Raw genomic sequence first — 22,644 nt, forward strand, 5'->3', positions numbered from 1 at the left:
GATAATTGAACTTGCAACAACCCTAAGTTATGATGAATGTTATGATGTGAAGAAATGCACTACTGCAAATAAAATGTGGGACAAGTTAGCACAAATCCATGGAGAAGACAAAAATATATTGAGAGCTAAGGAAGAAAGCTTGAGAGACAATTTTGTGTTGGCATTAAGTTAGTATTTCCATTAGTGACAACACTTATCCATATTAGTATAGCTACCGAGATTAGCACTTAATTCTCTACTCTCACTAAGCATTCCAATGTTAACCAAGCTTTGAAGAGTTCAAAAAATTACACCAAGCAAATAGTGGCTACTAAGAAAATATAGGCAATATTAAGATCAGCAGTGTCTACCGAGCTTCACAGTGTCTACCGAGTAGTAAACTTGCATCATGTAGATTCTGTGTAAACTAAGCATTGGAAGAAATAGTGTTTACCGAGTGGAGTAAGGTAAACTCAATATCTACTGAGTGACACTACATCTACCGAGTCACCAGTGGTCATCGAGTTTAGAACTACATTGAGTGATTAGTATGGCACAAGCCTTCACTTCTACCAAGTGCATGACAATGTTGAGTAATGCAATGGATGTTCTGTATCAGAAGGTCACCGAGTTAGTTCAGTAAACTTGATTTATTTACTATTGGTTTGACTTTGTAATGTATTTGTTCACTTGTGTTTTGGCCTGTATATGAGCAATGTTAGTATGCTAATAGAAACCAAATTTAAATAAAGCTTCTACAAACTAAACAAAATTCACAAACTTCAAGATAGACTAAGATGAGCTCTCAATTGAGAATATGAGCCATTAATGGACTCCCTCAATAAGAAGCTCTCTTGTTGAGTAGCTTTATCTAAATGGATAGGATGTATGCTCAATATGCTTCCAAAGGCTTCAATGGATGATTGTGGATTTTTGGTGTGGATAGATGGATTTAGTATGGATTTGGCTCTCAAAATAGCATTATAACTTTACTTCATGGATTGTGTTAAAATGGCTTGGGAGAGGATTCCTTAAATAGGCAAAGGGCTTGAGGGATCAAGGGCTAGGATGCAAGGATGGGAAAAAGCTCATGGAGGGCTTAGATTACATGAGAGGAGAGCACATGGATTGTGCTTCCTTACAACCAATCAGAGAGTGACACATGTCACAGGGTGAGAGGATGGAGGAAAGGGCAAGGATGAGTCAACAAAGGAAGCTCAAGAGATAAAATCTTCATAAAGACCCTTCATAAGTGCTTTGTAAGAACATTTATGACTTTGTGGGCTTTATAAAGTTTTGTGGTTGAAGATATTTTGAGGGTGATGAGAGCAATTTCGACTTGGACTTGATTAGGAAGGTTTTAAGCTTGTTTAGGTTTGTGCAATTGATTAGAGGATGGATTAGGATGGTTTAGGATTAGCTTAGGGATAGGCAAGTGGATGGCATTTAATGAGGGTGGGTGAAGGAGGAGATATTTGTTAACTTTGGCTTGGGTTAGTAAGTTTTAACCCATTTTTAGAGAATGTGACAAGGTTAGGAGGGGATTAGGATTAGGTTTAAAGACATCTTCTAGAAGAGTCTAGACTTTGGATGAGGATAAAGACTTTCTAGAATAGTCTAGAATTTCCTAGGATGAGGATGAAGACTTTCTAGAAGAGTCTAGAACTTCTTAGGATGAGGATGAATTAAATTTTTAGGAAATAAATAAAGTTTTATTTATTTCAAGGGTTTGGGTTGAGGAGATATTTATTAAAACTTTTTTAATAAACATGAGGATTAATATTTAATCTTAATTAAATATTTTGAGTTGGGATTAGGGGTAGGAAATGATGAGATTAGCCTTTAATTAAAATTAAAGAAGGATTAGAAGATTTTGGAAGAGGTTATTGGTCTTAAGGAAATTGGCCAACTTTTGGGAAAAAAAATAATTTTTTTATTTATTTTGGGTTTTTTGGTCAATTTATTAATTAAATAATTAATAAATAAGGAAATAATGTTTAAATAAGATTTAAACATTTTTGGGAGGGATTCCTTAATTAAATATTTTTAATTAAGATAAAGGGATTTAATGGCATAAAAATTAATTAATAAATGATGATGTCATCAGGACTTTTTCAAAAAATAAAAATACTTTATTTTTTAAAGGTTTTTAGGTGTCTACATTTTGCCCCTCTTTGATGTGATGCCGCAAGTGGCATGGCATCAAAGATAAGAAAATAAGATGCCCAAGGCTAGAGCAGAAGAGGAGAGAATGGGCTGTGAGATGCCCCCTCAAGAAGGCAACAGGGAGAGAAAGCAAGGCTCGATGGCTTCTTGAAAAGTACAAGAATTCGAGATGAGCAAGAAGACTCAGATGGGCAAAGAGAAGGGGCTAAATTAGCTCAAACTCTCACTATGGGAGAATGATAAAGGAGAATCAGATGCACAAGAGGAAGCAAGCTTAAGACTTTAGGGAAGGTGGAGGATGAAGGAGCAGAGCACAATAAAAAGGAATCCAGGATAGGGAGATGGATGAGGGGATTATAAAGTTGATGCAATAGGATTTCAAAGAGTCAGATTGGCGAAAGATGGGTTTCGGAGATCCCTAGGACTAGGATTGTGGATCTCAAAAGATGAGGCTTGGTGGATTGATTTGGATTGGTGGATCCCTAAGACTAGGATTGTGGATCCCTAAAGCTAAAGGTGAGGAGTGATTCAAAGAGATACTGATGCATAAGCTGGGGTAGGAGAGATGGATGTTGGATATGGATGGGGGATAATGGAGATGAAGGGATTCCATTGAAGCTTTTTGAGCGGGGGGATACTTCAAAGAGAAGTACCACCATGTAGTTGAGCACTAGATTTGCTATAGGACTATTGGTTACTTGCCAAGGTTACCAAAAACATCAAGGCCTTTTCACCAACTATCCAGAGGACTGACAAACTGACTCAAACAAAACATGCAAGGATTGCCCCAGTATCACACATGAATCCCAGAGGAAGCAGTGTGGAAACGACACTGGGTAACCCACAAGCAAAAAAGAAAACAAGCAAAAGACATGATCAAGACCTTACGCTCTGATTGCCCCATTCATAGTATACCATGATATGGAAGATCATGGCAACCTTGAGGAGGGAACAAGGAGATTGCTTGGAAAAGATACTTCAAGACCCAATAGGGAAGAGTCTAAATCAAAAGAAAGCGAAAATCCAAAAGAGAATTGTTTGCCAACGAGATGGGTAGGATGAGGTACTAACGGACCAAGATCAGACATGAGGAAAGCTATATCCTACAAGGACCTATCGGAGAACACCTAAGCTAGTGGATTTGGATGAGTGATGCGTCTGGCAAGCTAAACTAAGAAAGATAACACTTTGGTGATAGGAAATCTACCTAAAGGATGCATTGGAATAGCTAACCAAGATGTGCGATGGGTGCAAGATGTTGATCAAGGATGAACTGACACGAACGTTAGATAGATACAATGGTACTAAGCTAAAGAGGATGTACAAGCTGATAGACCAAGATATTTACAAGTAGGCTAATCAAGATATGGTACAAGCTAACAGACCAATGATATGTATGATATAGATGGATAAAAGCTCAAGATGAGAGGATAGCGGGATAGCTCGATTTTGTACAAGATGCGAAAGCTAAGGTTGGGGTGATAGCGAAAGATATGGATTTTTCAGGATGCATCCAATGATGATGAGAGATTTTGTGACCAAGGATAGCTAGAGGAGCAGGACGAGATGCCTGGATAGGATGGTAGATAGCTAGGATTATGATGGATATAAAGAGATGACATTGGGTTTGCATGAGGATAGCCTAGAGCTAGATACCAATGACAAGGGAGGATGGACAAGACAAGATCTCCAAGGAATATAGTGCCCCCAATCAGAACATAACATGCGAAAGGAGGTCTTATGATGGATGTGATAGGATTGAAGCTAGGATGGAAAAAGTTGAAGGGGCTAGGGAGATGGATGATAGCTGAGATGATTGGTTGAAGCTGCATAAGATTAGTGGATGGTGTGAGATGGAAGCTAGAGGATGGAGGATAGGTGGATAGATTGGAAGATGGAGGTGGATGTCAAGAGATGACCAAAAGCATGAGGGTGATAGGCTAAGCTGGGGATGGTAGGATTACGCATGATGCTTGTTTGCCAAGTTTTCATCATGGTACTTGTCCAAGGTGCTTGAATTGCCAAGTTTTCACCAGTGGAAACTTTATTTTTCTTTTCATTTTTGACTTTTTGACTTTGGACTTAGCTGGAATGATTTTGGCTTTCTTCAGCTATTTTGGATTTTTTGAGATTTTTCACTAGCTGTTGGAATGTTCAATTTTGTTGCTAGCTGTTGGTACACCGGATGTGTGATTTATGCAATAGATCAGATTAGTTGGGATTGATGGTAGGAGATGGAGGGATGAAAATGCTAGAAAGGAGCATGAGATGGGGATGCTTGCAAGAGCAACATTAGCACATGTTGGGATGGGTGTGAAAAGAGCATATGGGGGATAGATGGTAGATGCGAGCGTGATGGAGGATTTGTGGAAGTGTGCTTGGGGATATAGGCACCCAAGATGGAGTTAGCAGATGGGGGACATGAGTCACTAGATGGGGGATTAGCAATGGTGGATGCCATTATGCATTGGGTTTCAACTTTTTTCTTGGGGATCCACATGGTTTTGGATTTTCTTTTCATACGCTTTTGCATTGTTTTGCATTCTTTGATTGGACTTTGCCTTTTTGGAGTATGTCTTTTAGAATAGACATATGATTTCCTAGGATGTGGATTTTTAGCTTTATGCATTTTGAAGTTGGCATTCACATTGTTGTGGTAAGCTTTGGGAAGATGGTTAGGAGAAGCTTTGTGAGATGGAGAGGATATGAAAGAGCATGTAGGGGGATAATGATGGATGATGTGCCCTGATATGTGCCTTTGTTGATCTTGCATAGAAATGGATGGAATAGGATTTTTATGATGGCTAATAGGAGGATGGAGGATGGTAGATTTTGGGACATAGGGACCCAAAATAAATTTAGCGGATGAAGGGGGGATATGGTAGGTTGTTTTGGGTTGCAAAGATGGTGGAGGGGGGATGACATAAGAAATCTTGAAGGAGTGATGGGAGGCTGGCATGGTGGGCTTCGAGATAGGCTTGGTTTGGGGGTGTGGTGTACCAACACCTTTAGATGGTGAGCCTTTGGATACATATCCAAGACCATGAAATCCTAGATTTTTTTGTGCAATAATAGGCTCTCTGATTCCTTGCTCTTGTGGTCCTAAACCTTGACCTTGATAATGCCATCGATTGAGCATTTGAACATGCTGAGGAAACTTTTTGCTTGCAAAAAATGGTAGAAGTGATTTATTAGGTGTATTGCAATGGGGAGATACTATTCCTAATTCATCTACTGAGAGAGGGCCACCGTGGATGAATGTAAGTGAACCAAGAGGGTAGATTATAGATGGTGGAATAGCTTGGATAGGTGGTAAGATGGAAGCATGGAGCGGGGGAGATGGAAGGATAGGATCTTGATGTAGCTGGTGGGATGACAAGATATCTTGTAGTGGAGGAGATATGGCTTGAGGTTTTGGAGATGGAGGAGATGGTGACTGTACTATGGATGGAAGACATGGTACGATGATATCTTCATTTATGCTTTGGGGGATGTCAACATGCTTTTGGGCAGGATCTTGATAGGATTGGTTTGGAGTGGATGGTGCGATAGGAGGTGAAGGGATGGATTCTTCAAAGGTAGCGGATGGATAGATGGGAAATTTAGTAGTGGAGATGGGTGAGTAGAAGATGGATGCATAAGGGTCATTACGAGAGATTTGGAAAATGCTTGGAGGCAATGTGGATAGGATTTGGAGGGATTTGATAGGTGGTGGGATTTTGATGCTTACAGGAAGTGGAAGGATTTTAAGCAATTTGATGGATGGTATGGGGATGATAGCTATGGGAGATGGAGGTGATATTGTAGATGGGGAAGCTTCATCACTGACTACTTCACATGGTTGGATTAGACGACATGGCTTATCGACTGTTGGAGGCAACTTTTCTTATATTTCCTCTAGGAGATTCCTTGGAGACTTGTGTGTCGAAGGTGGAGGTGGATTAACAGGAATAGCTAGTGTGATGGGGGTGGAAGATTGGAAGCTTGGTTGATGGGGTGATGGAGGGGAAGCTGGAATATCGGATGGCATGACTAGATAGTTTGGAATAACTCTTGGATTTTGGGGGATGCTTGGGGGAATGTTTCTAAGGCTTTCAATATACCTGTCATAGTCAACAAGATTGTCATCATCATTGGAATAGGAGGTGGTGGGAGCAAGGACAATGCGACCAAACACATCATGATAAGATTGGTACTTCATGCTTTGATGATGAGATTGATGGGGATGTGGTCTTGCATATGAATGAACACGGAAGCTCATGGTTGGATTTGGATTAAGCACAGATTTTGGATTGGTTGATGAAAGATTTCCTAGGGAGAGTCAAAGTTGTATGATAGACCTAAGGAGGATTGGCTGGAGATTTTTGGCTTTCTTGTGGGTGGAAGACTTCAAGGGTATGCTATCAAAAAGTGAGAGTTTTTCTTTCCTATGTGCAGCATTCATGGTGATTGTGTCAACTTAAGGATAGATTAGTGATCCTATGGCATGACATGAGATTGACCAATTGTGGATCCCAACCTTTAGCTCAAGGTGATGAGGGATACAAGTGACAAAGCTGGATTACCCTAGACAATGCTCTGTCAAAGGGATAACCTTGGTGAGATTGGTTGATTGGTAGGATTGATTGGATAGAAAAATCTAGCAAAGTGACAACAACTCTTTAAAGGCTTGGGTGATTTTGGATTGGGTTGCTAGCTGGCTAGGGGGATGATTTGGAGAGACTTTAGAATTGGGATTGTTCTAAGGCAAGGAACTAGATAGATTTGGTTCCAGCGGGGGAGCTTGGATGATTTTCTGATGAGGCAGTGACTACGCTAAGTATGCCTTGAGCTGGGAGATTTTTGCTTTTTTGGGATTTTGACCAAAGTTGGCAAACATTCATTCAAAAGCTATGAACAAATAAGTAGACAAAAGTTTTGAGCAAGCACGTCAAACACACCAACATCCTAGGAAGCTTTCTACAAGGATGAAATTTGGTTTAGCTAGGGAGTCCTCGATATACGCAAGGTACGTGAGGCTCAAATCCGTAGATGAAAACAAAAAGATGTCACACAGCCGAGAGGAGCGGTAACCCACTTCTCCTCTTTCACATCTCAAGGGTATAAAGTTCCTTGAGGCTTAGCTCGAGTGACAAAATTTTGATCCCAAGAGAGGTGTCTTTGGATTCACCTCCCGATCTTTATACTCTGCCAGAACACTGGAGTTGAGGTCGTCCCAAGGGGTGATGAAATCCTCAAGCAGGCCTCCTAAAAAGTGTAAAACAAGACCACATACATGATCTTGGGCTTTAAAAGACACGCGTTCATTCCAATTGATGATTTAAATTTTGTAAGCTATGATTGAAGAAACTTGTGATTATGGCATACAATGTTCATTCCAATTTGATAGCGTCATTAGCATAATGAAAGTCGAGAGATCGTCAACATAAGAAATGCAAGCGCCATTGAAAATGCATCAAAACCATGTGATGTTCATTGATTTTTAGGCATTCAAGATTGAGTGTGAGTTTATTTTAAGCCCAAAACAAAGATGTGTGAAACTCGATTGCCAAGCGCGCGCCTGGAGGCCCTCCACATCAAGATTTGTCCAATTTTTATGCCCAAATGAAGTGTGAGCGATATTAATGCACATTCAAGGAATTTTCTTACTTAGAAAAACCACTAAAAACCCAAGTGAGTGGAGTTTGATTTGCGTGGATCACTTAACACCCTCTTAAGTGGACCCATCCCCATAGATGGCACTGAGATTACAACCAATGGTTAAATTGATGGGTGATTAAAGAGGGTGAGTCCAATGACAAACTCACTCAAAGCATTTTTATTTGTTTTTATAACTTAAAAGATTACAAAAATGTATATTCTTTTTATGCTCCAAAAGATGATTATTTGATCTATGGCATTCAAGATTGGATTTGTTGTTTTAATCATGCATTCATAAATTAAAAAAACTTTGATTTTAATCCATGGCACTCAAGAGTGATTTTAGCAACATGCATTCAAAGACAAGTGATTAAACATTCAAGTTTTTTCCTTTGAGCATTCAAGATTGAGATTTTGTGTGTTGTTTTAAGAACTTTGAAGTGCTTTGTTTTAACCTTAGATCATTCAAGATTGTTTTGGACTCAAAAGTGAAAATGACTCTTTGGACTTTGGTTTTCATTCAAGATTTTTTGTTCTAGTTTGCATATTTTAAGCCCAAAAATGATATTCCTAGATTGTTTTGATGCATGAAAAACCTAAGAAACATTCAAGATTTTGCAACAAGACATTTGTTTGGAACAAATAACAAAGCTTTTAGGACAATTTTTGGCAACCATTTAGGACTCTTAGTTTTCATGAGATTTTTTAAAATAACTTTAAAATATTTGCAAATGAGGTTCATTTTATCCTTGATTGATGCTTTGAGTTTGATTTAGATTTTAGTGTGCACTTAGTGTTGATTTTGAACCTTTTGAAATGGAAACTTGAAGTTCTTTTTAAATTCCCAAAAATGAAGTGTTCCTAATTTTGCATGAATAAATCTAAAACCTTGATGTTGCAAGGATGCAAATGATTAGATTGGTTTAGTTTCACTTGTTAAAATATTTTTTCTTTTTTGCAAATTTTTAATTTTTCAATGGATTTAAATATGATTTGGGGGTTCATTTTAAGCACTAAAAAGAAGTGTGTATGATTTTGCTTCCTTAAAAAAAAAATGGCCAAGATCTTCCACAAGAAGAAGAAGAAGAAGTAGATGGAATAAGAATAATATAGATAAGAAGAGGAAGAAGAATTCCAAGTTCTTTGTCCACCTATAAGCTTGAAAAATATGCAAACACTATGAGATAGACTATGAGTTCTTTTGTCTTCTTCATACTCATGTGGACCTAAAAAACCAATTTATACAATCCTACCAATAACAAAAACAAGCAAAATTAGCCAAAATCAGCAAATGACATACAAAACTTGACTAAAAAAGCTAATGAAGATGACCCATGCGAGGTCCCACCGGGCATGCCAAAATGTATATGAGCAATGTTAGTATGCTAATAGAAACCAAATTTAAATAAAGCTTTTACAAACTAAACAAAATTCACAAACTTCAAGATAGACTAAGATGAGCTCTCAATTGAGAATATGAGCCATTAATGGACTCTCTCAATAAGAGGCTCTCTTGTTGAGTAGCTTTATCTAAATGGATAGGATGTATGCTCAATATGCTTCCAAAGGCTTCAATGGATGATTGTGGATTTTTGGTGTGGATAGATGGCTTTAGTATGGATTTGGCTCTCAAAATAGCATAATAACTTTATTTCATGGATTGTGTTAAAATGGCTTGGGAGAGGATTCCTTAAATAGGCAAAGGGCTTGAGGGATCAAGGGCTAGGATGCAAGGATGGGAAAAAGCTCATGGAGGGCTTAGATTACATGAAAGGAGAGCACATGGATTGTGCTTCCTTACAACCAATCATAGAGTGACACATGTCACAGGGTGAGAGGATGGAGGAAAGGGCAAGGATGAGTCAACAAAGGAAGCTCAAGAGATAAAATCTTCATAAAGACCCTTCATAAGTGCTTTGTAAGAACATTTATGACTTTGTGGGCTTTATAAAGTTTTGTGGTTGAAGATATTTTGAGGGTGATGAGAGCAATTTCGACTTGGACTTGATTAGGAAGGTTTTAAGCTTGTTTAGGCTTGTGCAAATGATTAGAGGATGGATTAGGATGGTTTAGGATTAGCTTAGGGATAGGCAAGTGGATGGCATTTAATGAGGGTGGGTGAAGGAGGAGATATTTGTTAACTTTGGCTTGGGTTAGTAAGTTTTAACCCATTTTTAGAGAATGTGACAAGGTTAGGAGGGGATTAGGATTAGGTTTAAAGACATCTTCTAGAAGAGTCTAGACTTTGGATGAGGATAAAGACTTTCTAGAATAGTCTAGAATTTCCTAGGATGAGGATGAAGACTTTCTAGAAGAGTCTAGAACTTCTTAGGATGAGGATAAATTAGATTTTTAGGAAATAAATAAAGTTTTATTTATTTCAAGGGTTTGGGTTGAGGAGATATTTATTAAAACTTTTTTAATAAACATGAGGATTAATATTTAATCTTAATTAAATATTTTGAGTTGGGATTAGGGGTAGGAAATGATGAGATTAGCCTTTAATCAAAATTAAAGAAGGATTAGAAGATTTTGGAAGAGGTTATTGGTCTTAAGGAAATTGGCCAACTTTTGGGCAAAAAATAATTTATTTATTTATTTTGGGTTTTTTGGTCAATTTATTAAATAAATAATTAATAAATAAGGAAATAATGTTTAAATAAGATTTAAACATTTTTGGGAGGGATTCCTTAATTAAATATTTTTATTTAAGATAAAGGGATTTAATGGCATAAAAATTAATTAATTAATTAATTAATGATGATGTCATCAGGACTTTTTCAGAAAATAAAAATACTTCATTTTTTAAAAGTTTTTAGGTGTCTACATGGCCAACTTTGCAGTTTTGTAAATTTGAAAGGTATATATGTAAGGTGTATTGTAAGATATCACATGTATGGAAGCAATAGTGAAGTAATGAGAAGCACATGCAAAAGATTATCAGTAGCAGTTCAAGGAATATAGCAAGGTCAATATAGAGGAAGAAAAGTTATGTCTATCACATAAGGTGATCAGTGCATAAAGGATCTTATCAACAATTAGTTGTACATCCACTACTTCATCTTAACAGGTGAATCAGTTTCAAAATTCTCTAACAAGGTAGACTTAATAGTCCTTGTTCAAATCTTTTAATCGAGTGGATACTTTATTGTATGTTTGTAAATCCTCTAACAAGGTGGACCTAGTAGTCCTTTGTTCTCCTAACAAGGCAGATCACTAGAAATGGCCAATGTCAGCCTTAAGAGGCCAACTTTATGCTACAGTATTGAAGTTTTGTGGGTATCATCCCCACCCTAGTTTTACTTTCTATTTGGAAGGTTTCTAGGTCACCAAACTATTGTGTTCTTTTGTGTGATGAATGTTTTAACTTTCAGTATTAATGCATACATTAGCATAGATTGGTTTGTGACAAATTTAAAAGGAAGAATTTAAAGTTACTGATTCACCCCTCCCCTCTCAGTAACTTATCATATATTGTATATTTCCAACAATTGGTATCAGAGCATTGTGGTTCTCAGGATAGAAACTTGACAGCTTGAGCAAAGATCTAAGGACAAATGGAGATATTTAGACTTGACAAGGCAATTGAAAATGAAAAGCTAGATCTAGAGATGGTCATAGCTTAACTTAAAGAAGCAAAGGAGCATCTTTCCCAATCCTTAAAAAGAAGAAAGGAACTTGCAAGACAAATGGATGGCCATCAGCATGTTGTAGAAAAGATTGAAAACTTTTTCCCATAAAGCAACTCAAATGAAGCTAATGAGGCAATCAATGAAATCCTAGAAAAGAATGGCTGTCTACAAGAAGAAGTAAGGAAACTTAAAAGAAAACAAGAAATCCAATCAATCAGGCTATGTGAAATTTTGGAACAAAGGAATAAGGAAAATGAAGACTTGGAAGCAAGAAACAATGAAGAACACAATCAATCCAATCAGCATGAAGACCTCATTGATCAAATCACTAGAGTAAATGAAGAAATCAGAATTCTTGAAGCACAGAATGAAAGAATAAGAAGTGATCTAAATTATGAAAGAGAAATCAATGAAATAATAATGAGAGAACTCTTATGTGAAAAGAAAATCATTGAAATTTTGAAAAATGACCTAAATGTTGAAAAACAAATCAATGAGAGAATGTTGAAATCACAAGAAGACATGAATCAATTGAATCAGTAAAATGAGTAGAATCTTCATAGGCAAAAAGGTAAAGTAGGACTAGGATACAATGAAGAACAAGGTGAATCTTCCAAGAAAGGTGCAAAAAGGAATCAAAAACCCTCATGCAATCATTGTGGGAAAATTGGCCATACATGAAACAAATGTTGGAGCAATGAAAAAGGAAAATTCAATGGAAAGTGCTATAACTACAATCAGCATGGTCACAAAGCCAATGAATGCAAGGAGAAACCAAAATTTGAAGGTAAATGTCACAAATGCAAAAAGCATGGTCACAAGGCATCTCAATGTAGATCCAAATCATTCAATCTAGCTAAACAATTTGTAAAAGCAATATTTAGATGGAACTAAAATACCTAATGCAGCTATTATTATTGTGGAGAATACAGACACACTGGCATTAATTGTGCAAGGCATCACCTAAGAAAGAAAGATACTACTATAAGGTGTTACACATGCACTGAACTCTATCATATAGCTAAAAACTACATGAATATAGTCAAAGTTGAAGATGAAAAGAAATCAAGGGCTAACAATATAAGGAAACAAATGAGGTAGGAATGGATTCATAAATCTACTAAGGATACAAGCTAAAATCATGGAAGTGAAGTCACTCAAGAAGTGGGTGACTCTGTGCCCTCAAACTAAACTCCTAAGAATGTATTGGAGTTGTACTCAGCAAAAAAATCATAAGCAATTCCAAGAAATATAAGGAATGAAAATGATTCAATCAGTATTCCAGATACACTAGGAATCACAGAAAGGTTATCCTTCACCGAGTTGTATCAGACTCCATTGGGGAAAGTTGGTTGTAGACCTTACCGAGCAGGTCAAGAGTAAAGGAAATTTGGTTTGTTCATCAAGTTGATACTCCTTTTGAGTTAGGTTAGTGGATGATAGTCTGTTACACACTATGTCATAATGGCACTGAGCATTTATAAAAATTTCTCATCAAAAGGGGCAATTTTGACTTCATTTTTCATCGCATCCACAACATTTGAAGAGCAAAGCAATTTGAAAGAGCATTATAGTTTTTTCAAGCAATTCAGCAATAAGATCTTCATGAATTTCATCATCTACTAAGTAGCGATGGTGTCTACCAATGGAAGCAACACTAAACCAAAGAAGAGTTCTGAAATGTTGGTTAAGGGTGTTCAATGGAAAGTACCAAACTTCAAAATCATTCTGGCCGCTACTGAATCACTTGATCCATATGGAGCTCAGTCACAAATCTTGCCTAAGGCACTCCTAATTAATGACATATGAACTCACTTTAAATGTTTTATTCAAGAATCAGGGACACTAGAAATGGATACTACCCTAGCTGAAATGTGTGTTGATAGAGTTTTGAAACTTGAGCATAAACATTTGGAAGTTAAAGGATTAACTCATATCCCCCACATGCCTTGAAATTTCCAAATGAAATGGATAAGATGCATATTGATTTAGTTTCACAATGGTCAATTATGGTTAGAGCAACCCATTCTAATTATAAAGAAGATGATACACAAAGTTATGGGTCTACCAATACTAAGCAATGCCAAGTCAACCAAAACCCTAGGTTGAGAGGAACTATAGAAGAAAATACTAGCTAAGTGGGATGGTAGAGGTTTGAAACTAAACAATGTCACTGAAATAGAGCTTAGGTTTGGCATCTGTATCATTGCACATAAGATCTGTAGCTCAAGTTGGTCAAACAGCGTTCCTTGTGAGGCAATTGACCTAGAATACAAGGTTATAAAGAAGAACCTTGAATTTGATTTGTTAGATGTACTACTGAAGCAATTGAACAAAAACATTAAAAGTGTGAAGACTTTAAAGAACAATGCCTTCAAGTTTGGTTCATTTCTTACATGTTTATTCTTTTATGTTCAAAAATTATTTCCATCTAAGGGCACAATCATATGGAGGAAAGACACCACTGTTCTTTATCATATAAATGAATTTATTGAAGAAATGGGCAAAAACTTTGAAAGGGTGTTGGATAATTATTTTGAGGCATTTAGAGAGAAAATGATTAATAGATTCTAAATCCCACCCAAGCTTGTGGAAGACTACAAGGATGATGTATGCTTCATGGTGGACTGTGACAAAGTGTACATTCAAGCAGTCATACCAAAAGTGGCATGGGTAAAACCATTGCCTTATGAAATTAACATTGATGAAGCTAGAGAATTCATTGAGGCTTTAGTAAATGAGCCAACCAATCCAAATCTTCCTACATTTGGCACTTATGAGGAAGCCAAGAAGAGGATAGAGCTTAGTATCAAGATTCCTCAAGCTCTCAGCAGAGGCAAGAAGAGGATTGCAAAATTAAAGACAACTGAAGGTCCTCTAATGCTTACCGAGGGAAAGGGTGAGGATAAAGAAGAGGAATATGATGAAGGTGAAGAAGAAGAATCAGAGAAAGAGGAACCAGAAAGGAAGAAAGGTACATTGATTATCACTAAACCTCAGAAGAAACCAACTACAGTGTTCTCTAGGAGAGGTAGGAAAGGTAAAAGTGAAATAGTATTCATTTTCTCTCCATCTACATTTGAGGAAAGGATGAAATAGCTAAGAGTTGGAGCAGGAATATGTAACTTCAAAGTTCTCAAATATGAGACTCAGACTCTAGTTGAGCAAAAAGATATTGAGGATTTAGTCATGGAGAAGATGAGTATTTGGAAATACTCTCCTGCTCAAATGTAACCTCAAATCCATGTAGATCTTTTTGCCAAAATTCAAATCAAATGGGAGAACATGATGCAAACTATAAAAGACATCTTTGAACAATAGTTGAGATAGTTAGTACCTAATCTAACTAATGCTAAAGTAAAGAAGGCAATAAAAGAGCATGAAGATAGAATGATTCTAAAGCTTAACTCATGTTTTATATTAATGAATAACATAGAATCAGTGGTTAAGCATGCCTCAGATGTCTGGAGAGATGTATATCATCTTAACAAGCCATCAGATGAAATTGGTATAATTAAAGATGGTGATAGTGATGATGATGATGATGACAACACTCCTTCCATCATAGTTATCGAAGGTGAATTGCATGCTCTGATGGAGGAGAAGGAAGAAGAAGAGGAGGAAGTATAAGAAATGGATGAAGAAGGAAAGGAGGAAGAAGCAGAAGAGGAAGAAAAGGATGAAGATGATCTAGTCAAAATTATAGTAGATGCTATTGCATCTCTTCCTCACACTCCACCACATACTGTCACATCTATGGAGATAGCTTCTACTAGTGAGATTGTGAGCACAACAACAACATCAATTGCTCAATCTTCACCAGTCACCTCCTAGCTCCAAGTGTCAATAATAGAAGTGTCAAGCACTTCATCTACTAAGCTGACTATTACTTCTTCAGCTACCGAGTTAGCTCCCTCTACTTCTACATCTTCAGTTTTGTGTCAGTAAGTTCTACAATTTTTTCTTTATCAATTCCAATAAGCTCTATAGTTTTGTTTTCATCAGCATTATCTACATCTACTTTGATTCTAGTTAGTTCAAACACTTCTATGTCTATTCTACCAAGTTTGGCACCATTTTTGGGAAGTATTTTAGTTTTTGGTCTGGTTAGTACTTCTATCGGCATTCAATCCTTAAGCCCCATTCCATTTTTCACTGCTATCCCTTCTATCTCTACTATTGTGTCTATTCCAAAAGTCAAACCAATCATCACTAAAGTAAAACAAAGGCAACCATTGAAACTTTTGATCACTAGAGAGGAAATTGAAGAAGACATTGACTTAGACATAAAGATAATAATACCTAAGATTGACTATGAGACTGCTACTATTGAAGAAATGAGGTTAGCCAGTCAACTCATAGAGAAGAAAGCTACGTAGAAGTAGCTAAGGTTTGAAAGGTATAAGGAGTACAGAATAATTGAAAATGCCAAGAATATAATTACAGATGCTATAGGTATTGAAGTGGATTCCACTCAACATATTTTCATTCAATTAGAAGAGGTTGTATAGAAATATAATGAGGACTCTTCTAGACAAGAGAAACTAATTGAAAAAGTTGAAAGGAAGTTTGATACCAAGGTGCTAGAGCATATTGATTAGCAGATTGCAATCAAACAAGTGGAGTTGTACACATTTTTGGGTAATTTTGAAAATTCTTTTAATAATGCCGCATCACTTTTTGCCAAAATTTTTGATATGTCTAGTTTTACCAATGAAATAAAGGAGAAGCTAAATAAGATTGATGTTGACATGAAATCTAGTACATCAAAGTTGCAGGCTGACCCCTCTTCTAGCTCCTCTTATCACACCAAGATGAAATATCTAGCAAAAGTATAGGCTAAACTTTTAAAAGAAGAAGCAAGAATAAGAGCAACCTTGACTGATATTTAGAACATGATCTTTCCAATAATGGATACAATGTAGAAACACATTTCTCATTGCAAGACATTGGTCTAGGATCAGAACTTCTTTGTGGCTGATCACATGATCAAATTATCAGCAAAATTTTAGATTGCTTTCTCCACCTACAAAATTTTGCAAGATAATTAGGGTAAGACATTGTCTCTTATTCTCAAGGTACACTCCAAATTTCTCTCTCATTTTGGTGTAACTATATAGATAATACATGTAGCCCTTTGGCATTCATTTCAACAAGAGGGGGAGAGATATCAGTATAAGTGAAAGGGGGAGATAGCACTCAATAGAGTCAGCATGTATATGTGTATAGCTATATACATAAGTATCTTTGTATATATATTATATGTCATCAAGGGGATATATGTAGAAATATATCTGTAGCAACTTTACAAAGATCAATTTTGAAAAACCAAAATTCAATGAGTCAATTTATGTACATATGTTTTGGCTTATAAGTGTTTTGTCACTAATGCCAAAGGGGGAGATTGTTGGCATTAAGTTAGTATTTCCATTAGTGACAACACTTATCCGTATCAGTATAGCTACCGAGCTCAACACTTAATTCTCTACTCTCGCCAAGCATTCCAATGTTAACCAAGCTTTGAAGAGTTCGGTAGTTTACACCGAGCAGACAGTGGCTACCAAGTGAATATAACCAATATAAAGATTAGCAATGTCTACTGAGCTTCACAATGTCTACCAAGCAGTAAGCTTGTGTCATGCAAATTCTATGTAAATCAAGCATTGGAAGAAATAGTGTTTACCAAGTGAAGCAACATAAATTCAATATCTATCAAGTGACAATACATCTACTGAGTCACCAGTGGTCACCAAGTTCAGAACTATATTAAGTGATTAGTATGGACCAAGCCTTCACTTCTACCGAGTGCATGATGATGTTAAGTAATGCAGTGGACACCATCTATCAGAAGGTCACCAAGTAGTTCAATGAACCCAAGTTATTTACTATTGGGTTGAATTTGTAATGTATTTGTTCACTTGTGTTTTGGCTGACTTTGCAGTTTTGTAAATTTGAAAGGTATATATGTAAGGTGTATTGTAAGATATCACATGTATGGAAGAAATAGTGAAGTAATGAGAAGTACATGTGAAAGATTATCAGTAGCAGTTCAAGGAATATAGCAAGGTCAATATAGAGGCAAAAAAGTTATATCTATCACATAAGGTGATTAGTGCATAAAGGATCTTATCAGTAATCAGTTGTAAGTTGATCCACTACTTCATCTTAATAGGTGAATCAGTTTCAAAATCCTCTAACAAGGTAGACTTAATAGTCTTTGTACAAATCTCTTAAACAAGTGCATACTTCATTGTATGTTTGTAAATCCTCTAACAAGGTGGACCTAGTAGTCTCCTTTGTGCTCCTAACAAGGAAGATCACAAGAAATGATCAATGTAAGCTTTAACAGGCCAACTTGATGTTGCAGTATTGAAATTTTGTGGGTATCATCCCCACCCCAGTTTTACTTTCTATTTGGAAGGTTTTTGGGTCACCAAAATATTGTGTTCTTTTGTGTGATGAATGTTTTAACTTTTAGTATTAATGCATACAGTAGCATAGATTCGTTTGTGACAAATTTAAAAGGAAGAATTTAAAATTACTAATTCACCCCTCCCCTCTCAGTAACTTATCATATATTGTATATTTTCAATAGTTTGATGATATGAGAATGAGAGAAGTTGAAACCTATAGACACCTAGATTATATTACACCACTAAGTAATCTTAGTTAATCATCTTTTAGGATATTATTGATTAAATATTTTATATTTAATTAATTATTCATCATCCCCTAGTTAATTAAGTCATTTAATTAACTATAGTCCAATTGATAGAATAAAATGATATCCAACATTAATATATCAATTAAATCCCTATTCCTCTATTGACTTAAATGAATGTACAAATCTATTTTATTTAATTCCACATCCCCATTTATTAAATAAAACATTCAATAAATCAATCCCAAGCTGCTTACTATCCCTAAACCCTACCATTAGCTAAATCCAACTCATTCACCCATGTTAATCCTACATAGCCACCTAATTAACCTACCTCGTTAAGCCCTAACCCACTTGCCTCCTAACCTCATCCTAAGTTAAGCCTAATCCCCCTCCTAAACTTTTTGACAATTTTAAACATGGGATAAGACTTTCTAACCCAAACCAAAGTCAAAATTATCCCCTATCCTATTGCATTCCTATCCAAGGGCATTTATGGCTCTTACATTCCTTAAATGCCCTTAAATTCTTCTTACATTTCTCTTCCACTCTTCTCCTCCCTCATAATTTCCTTTGACCCTCCACTTTGACCATCTAATCAGCTTTGAAGAAGCACAATCCATGTGCTCCCCATTCCTTCCATCCTAGCCCTTCCTCACCGTTTTTCCATCCTCACATCTTGAACCTCCATCTCACCACCCCTTAGCCTATAAATTAGATGCTTCCCCTCTCAGAAATAATTCAACTTTCATGCAAAATTATAATGTCCCTTTAGAAAAAAAATCACTAAATCACACCATTACCATGTAGAAATCCTTGCTTACCCCATAAACCATACTTCATCCATTCAAATAATCTCACCCATTAAAGACTTAAAGCATGCTTGAGAACATAGATCCCTCATTGTTAGACACATTGAAACATCAAGGCTACACTCAAGGAGCTTACCATTCTTGGTTTTCCTTCCTTCATTGTGTTCCTTTTGTCTTACCATAAGTTTTTCTTGTTATCTAGTTGTGAATGTTAGTTTGATTCTTAATGTTCTTAGCATACTAGATTCCATAGCTCTACATTTTGGCACACTCAGTGGGACCCCACATTTTGATCATTTTGATCATATTTTGCACTTATTTTATTAACTAACCAAACTAACATGTTGTACTTTTTTATTTTATGAGTTATATTTTTTAACATTATTTGCAAGTATATTAGTCTCAATCCAGGAAACATTCTCCTAGTCACATAATCCATTTTTCTAGAGTAAAACCTAGCAACACCTAAATTTTTTGAATCTACAATTGTGAGTTTACAGGAAGAAATTTGCAAGATTGCAAACCCATGATCGTGAGATTGTGTTTCTCATAACTCTTATCCACTGCATGGCTATCAAAACTTTTCCCTTCACTCTCACTCTTTCATATACTTGTGGGAACACCATTTATTGCTAGTAGGTTCATTGGAAAAATTTGTGAGAGTGCTTGGCCAAAAATAGTCAACCCTGAAAGCATTCACCTTCAAACTTTTGGTTCCATTTGTCAGTGGTAATGCTTTTTAGACCAAAAAGATCACACCATTGCGGGTTTGTACTGTAATTTTATTTTCCACAGCCTATTTTTTCTCTATATTTTACCAAATTTTGTACCACAATCCTACACTATTTGACTGTATTCTTGCACTATGGGATTTCATTTTGACTCTTGTAGGTTCATTGGTTTTTATTAACCTATTCATGTTGGATTTTTTCAAGGAGGATATCTTGCATGAGTTTTTTATATTCTTGTCTTTAACTGTGTGTTTGTAGTTTTACTTAGCTTTCTTTAAAAAAATGAAATTAAAATGAAATTTGACTTTTAGTAGTTTCATAGGATATGGGCTATTCTAAGTTGATTTATGTATATAAAAAATAACTTTAAAATTTAAAATAAATTCTTCCATAGTCAAGCATTCATTTTTTGGGATTTTTATGATGTTGATCAAGTTGTTTGTTTGTAGCATTGTAGATTGGAAAAATTCTAGAAACAACTAACCGTGTGTCTTGTGGGTTTTCCTTAAAATTTTATTTCTCTTGGAAATGAGATTGAATGCTTAAACATGATCTAGGGGATATTTTCACCAAAAATTGAAGTATCTCCAAAACTCCAATAAATGGCATTAGTTTTAAGTCCTCAAAATTCTACATCCAACGCAACTCAAATGGGTGAAAAAGGAGTTCATACGCAAAAGTTATAGCCAGTCAAAGTTTGGTCAAACTAGGTGCAGAGGTCGTCAAAAGGTGAAAAAAATCATCTCAAAATTGGTCAACAATGGGTTTCAAATTGAAGATCTTGTCAAGAGCTTTCCAACGGCATTCGTTTCATCAAAAATGGAGTTCATATGTGAAAGATATGTCCGATTGAAGTTTGAGATGATTTTGTGGATAAAAAAAATAAAATAAAATAATAATTGCGGTGTTGGGATTTGAACCTGTGACCACCGGCCCCTAAAATTTGGCCGGTGGCCGTTACACCACCGACGGCTTTTGAAATGTAATTAAGAAATGTTCTATTTATGGTTTTAGTGATGGTGGTAATTGGAGTAAAAGATAAGTGGTCGGTGTGGGGTTGGAACCACCAACCTCCATTATCATAAAAAACTTTGTTGCCATCACGCCACATGAGTGGCTTTTCTTATAATGTGTCTGGTTTTTATTTATCTTTAAACAATGTTGATTCCTCCTTTCTTAATTAAGGAGATTTGTTGGAAACTAACCCTTAAAAAGGGGATAATGACAAATTCCTTAAATGACTAAGGCCTAATTTCAAAGGTGGACTGTTGTGAAGGCCTATTATTAGAGTTTTTTTTGTTTTTCCCTATTTTAGGCAAATATTTTGTATAAAAAGAGGGTTTAGGGGCCTTTTGAAGGCATGAAATTTAAGGGAGAAATTAGGCAAATGGTGAGAGAGATTTTATGTATTTGGAGACTTAGTGATTTTTCCTACACATAGAGGAATTTTGATGTGTGTGCTTGAAGGGAATTCTCACAAATCACCTGTATTGATTTATTGGAGTTAATCGGATCGGTCCCCCTATTGGAGCTGGACCCGGAGACGTAGTCCTTCTCAGATGAACTCCAAAATCAAATGTGTTGTGTCTCTATCTCTCTTTCTATCGTCTCATTTTGTGTTTTCTTATTTGCAATTATGTTAATTTTTCTTTATTAAAGCTTTAAAATTAACTTTATGTAATTGGTTAGCATTCTCTGTAATAGTCCTAGATCCTAGAAATCAGATCAAATTTGGTATCAGAGATTTGTTGGACTAGTATTGCAGATTTGAATGTTAACAAGATCCAGGTTGAATCAAGGTGAAGGAGATCTTGAAGAATATAATCCTAAGATCGGAAAACGAAGAGCTAATCCACCATTTCAGATGGAAGATAAAGGTGGTGGACAAGGTTCAGAAGATCAAAATGTCTAGAAGACTCTCCAGAGGTTGCAAACAATGGTAGAAGTTTTGTTACAAGAAAGAGAAGAGAAGATGCGAAGGCGTGCAGCTTGTGATGACAAAGTGAAAAAGAAAGGCACTGATGATGATCCTCATCGTGAGCCTCCATCTCCTCCCTCTTCTCCATCTCCTCCTTCTTCTCCTTCTTCTACACATTCTGAGTCTTCTAATATTTTTAAAGGTGGACATAAGCCTCGAATTAAGTTGGATGTAAAGTTTAACTTGCTAAAATATTGTGGGGAGTTAAATGCTGAGAAATTAGATGACTGGATTTAGCAAGTAGAAGTCTACTGTAGAGTCAAAAACCTTATAGATGATGTTGATAGAATTCAGTTAGCCACTCTTTGGTTAGGAGGTGTAGCTCTAACTTGGTGGGAGAGTAGGACCCAGCATGAAACTTCAAAACATGGTAAGTTAAATATGTCTTGGTCAAAATTTTTTAGTGCTTTAAAGAAGCAATTCTACCCCCTCAGCCATTTGCAACAATTAATGATGAGCTGGCAACATTTTAGGAAAGGGAAAGGTAAAACTATCCAAGAGTACACCCATGAGTTTCATAAAAGGGCTATTTCATTAAATGTCCCATTGTATACCCAGGACACTTTACTCAAGTATATAGGTGGTCTTCATTCTTACCTAAGGCACTCTATTCTCATCCTGAATCCTTGTAATTTGGATGAAGTATGTGTCCAGGAAATACATTTAGAGTCAAGAGGTAAGGGTACCTTCATTGATAAGTTTGATAAAAAATCATCTAAGTCTGAGGAAAAGTCCAAAGGCAAAGGGAAGCGTAAAAAGAGAGCTACAGTAAAGAAAGAGGGTGAAAAACCCACATGCTCACATTGCAAGAAAGAAGGGCATGATGATTCTAAGTGCTAGAAGTTGCATCCTAAAAAGAGGTTGAAGCGATTTGGTGGAAATAAAGGCAAACAAAAGACTGTTGCTGTAGCTCAACAGGATCTTGGATCTAACTTTGGAGATGAAACAAAGATTGTTGCTACCAGGATCCAATGTAAAGGAAAAGGTATTTCTCTTTCATCAGCTACCAGTTCTTCTAGCATAAGTGCAAGTACAAGTGAAGATT

The sequence above is a fragment of the Cupressus sempervirens genome, chromosome 1 (genome assembly GCF_028749045.1).
Source record: "Cupressus sempervirens isolate cs-2001-9-10 chromosome 1, ASM2874904v1, whole genome shotgun sequence".
Lineage (NCBI taxonomy): Eukaryota > Viridiplantae > Streptophyta > Pinopsida > Cupressales > Cupressaceae > Cupressus > Cupressus sempervirens.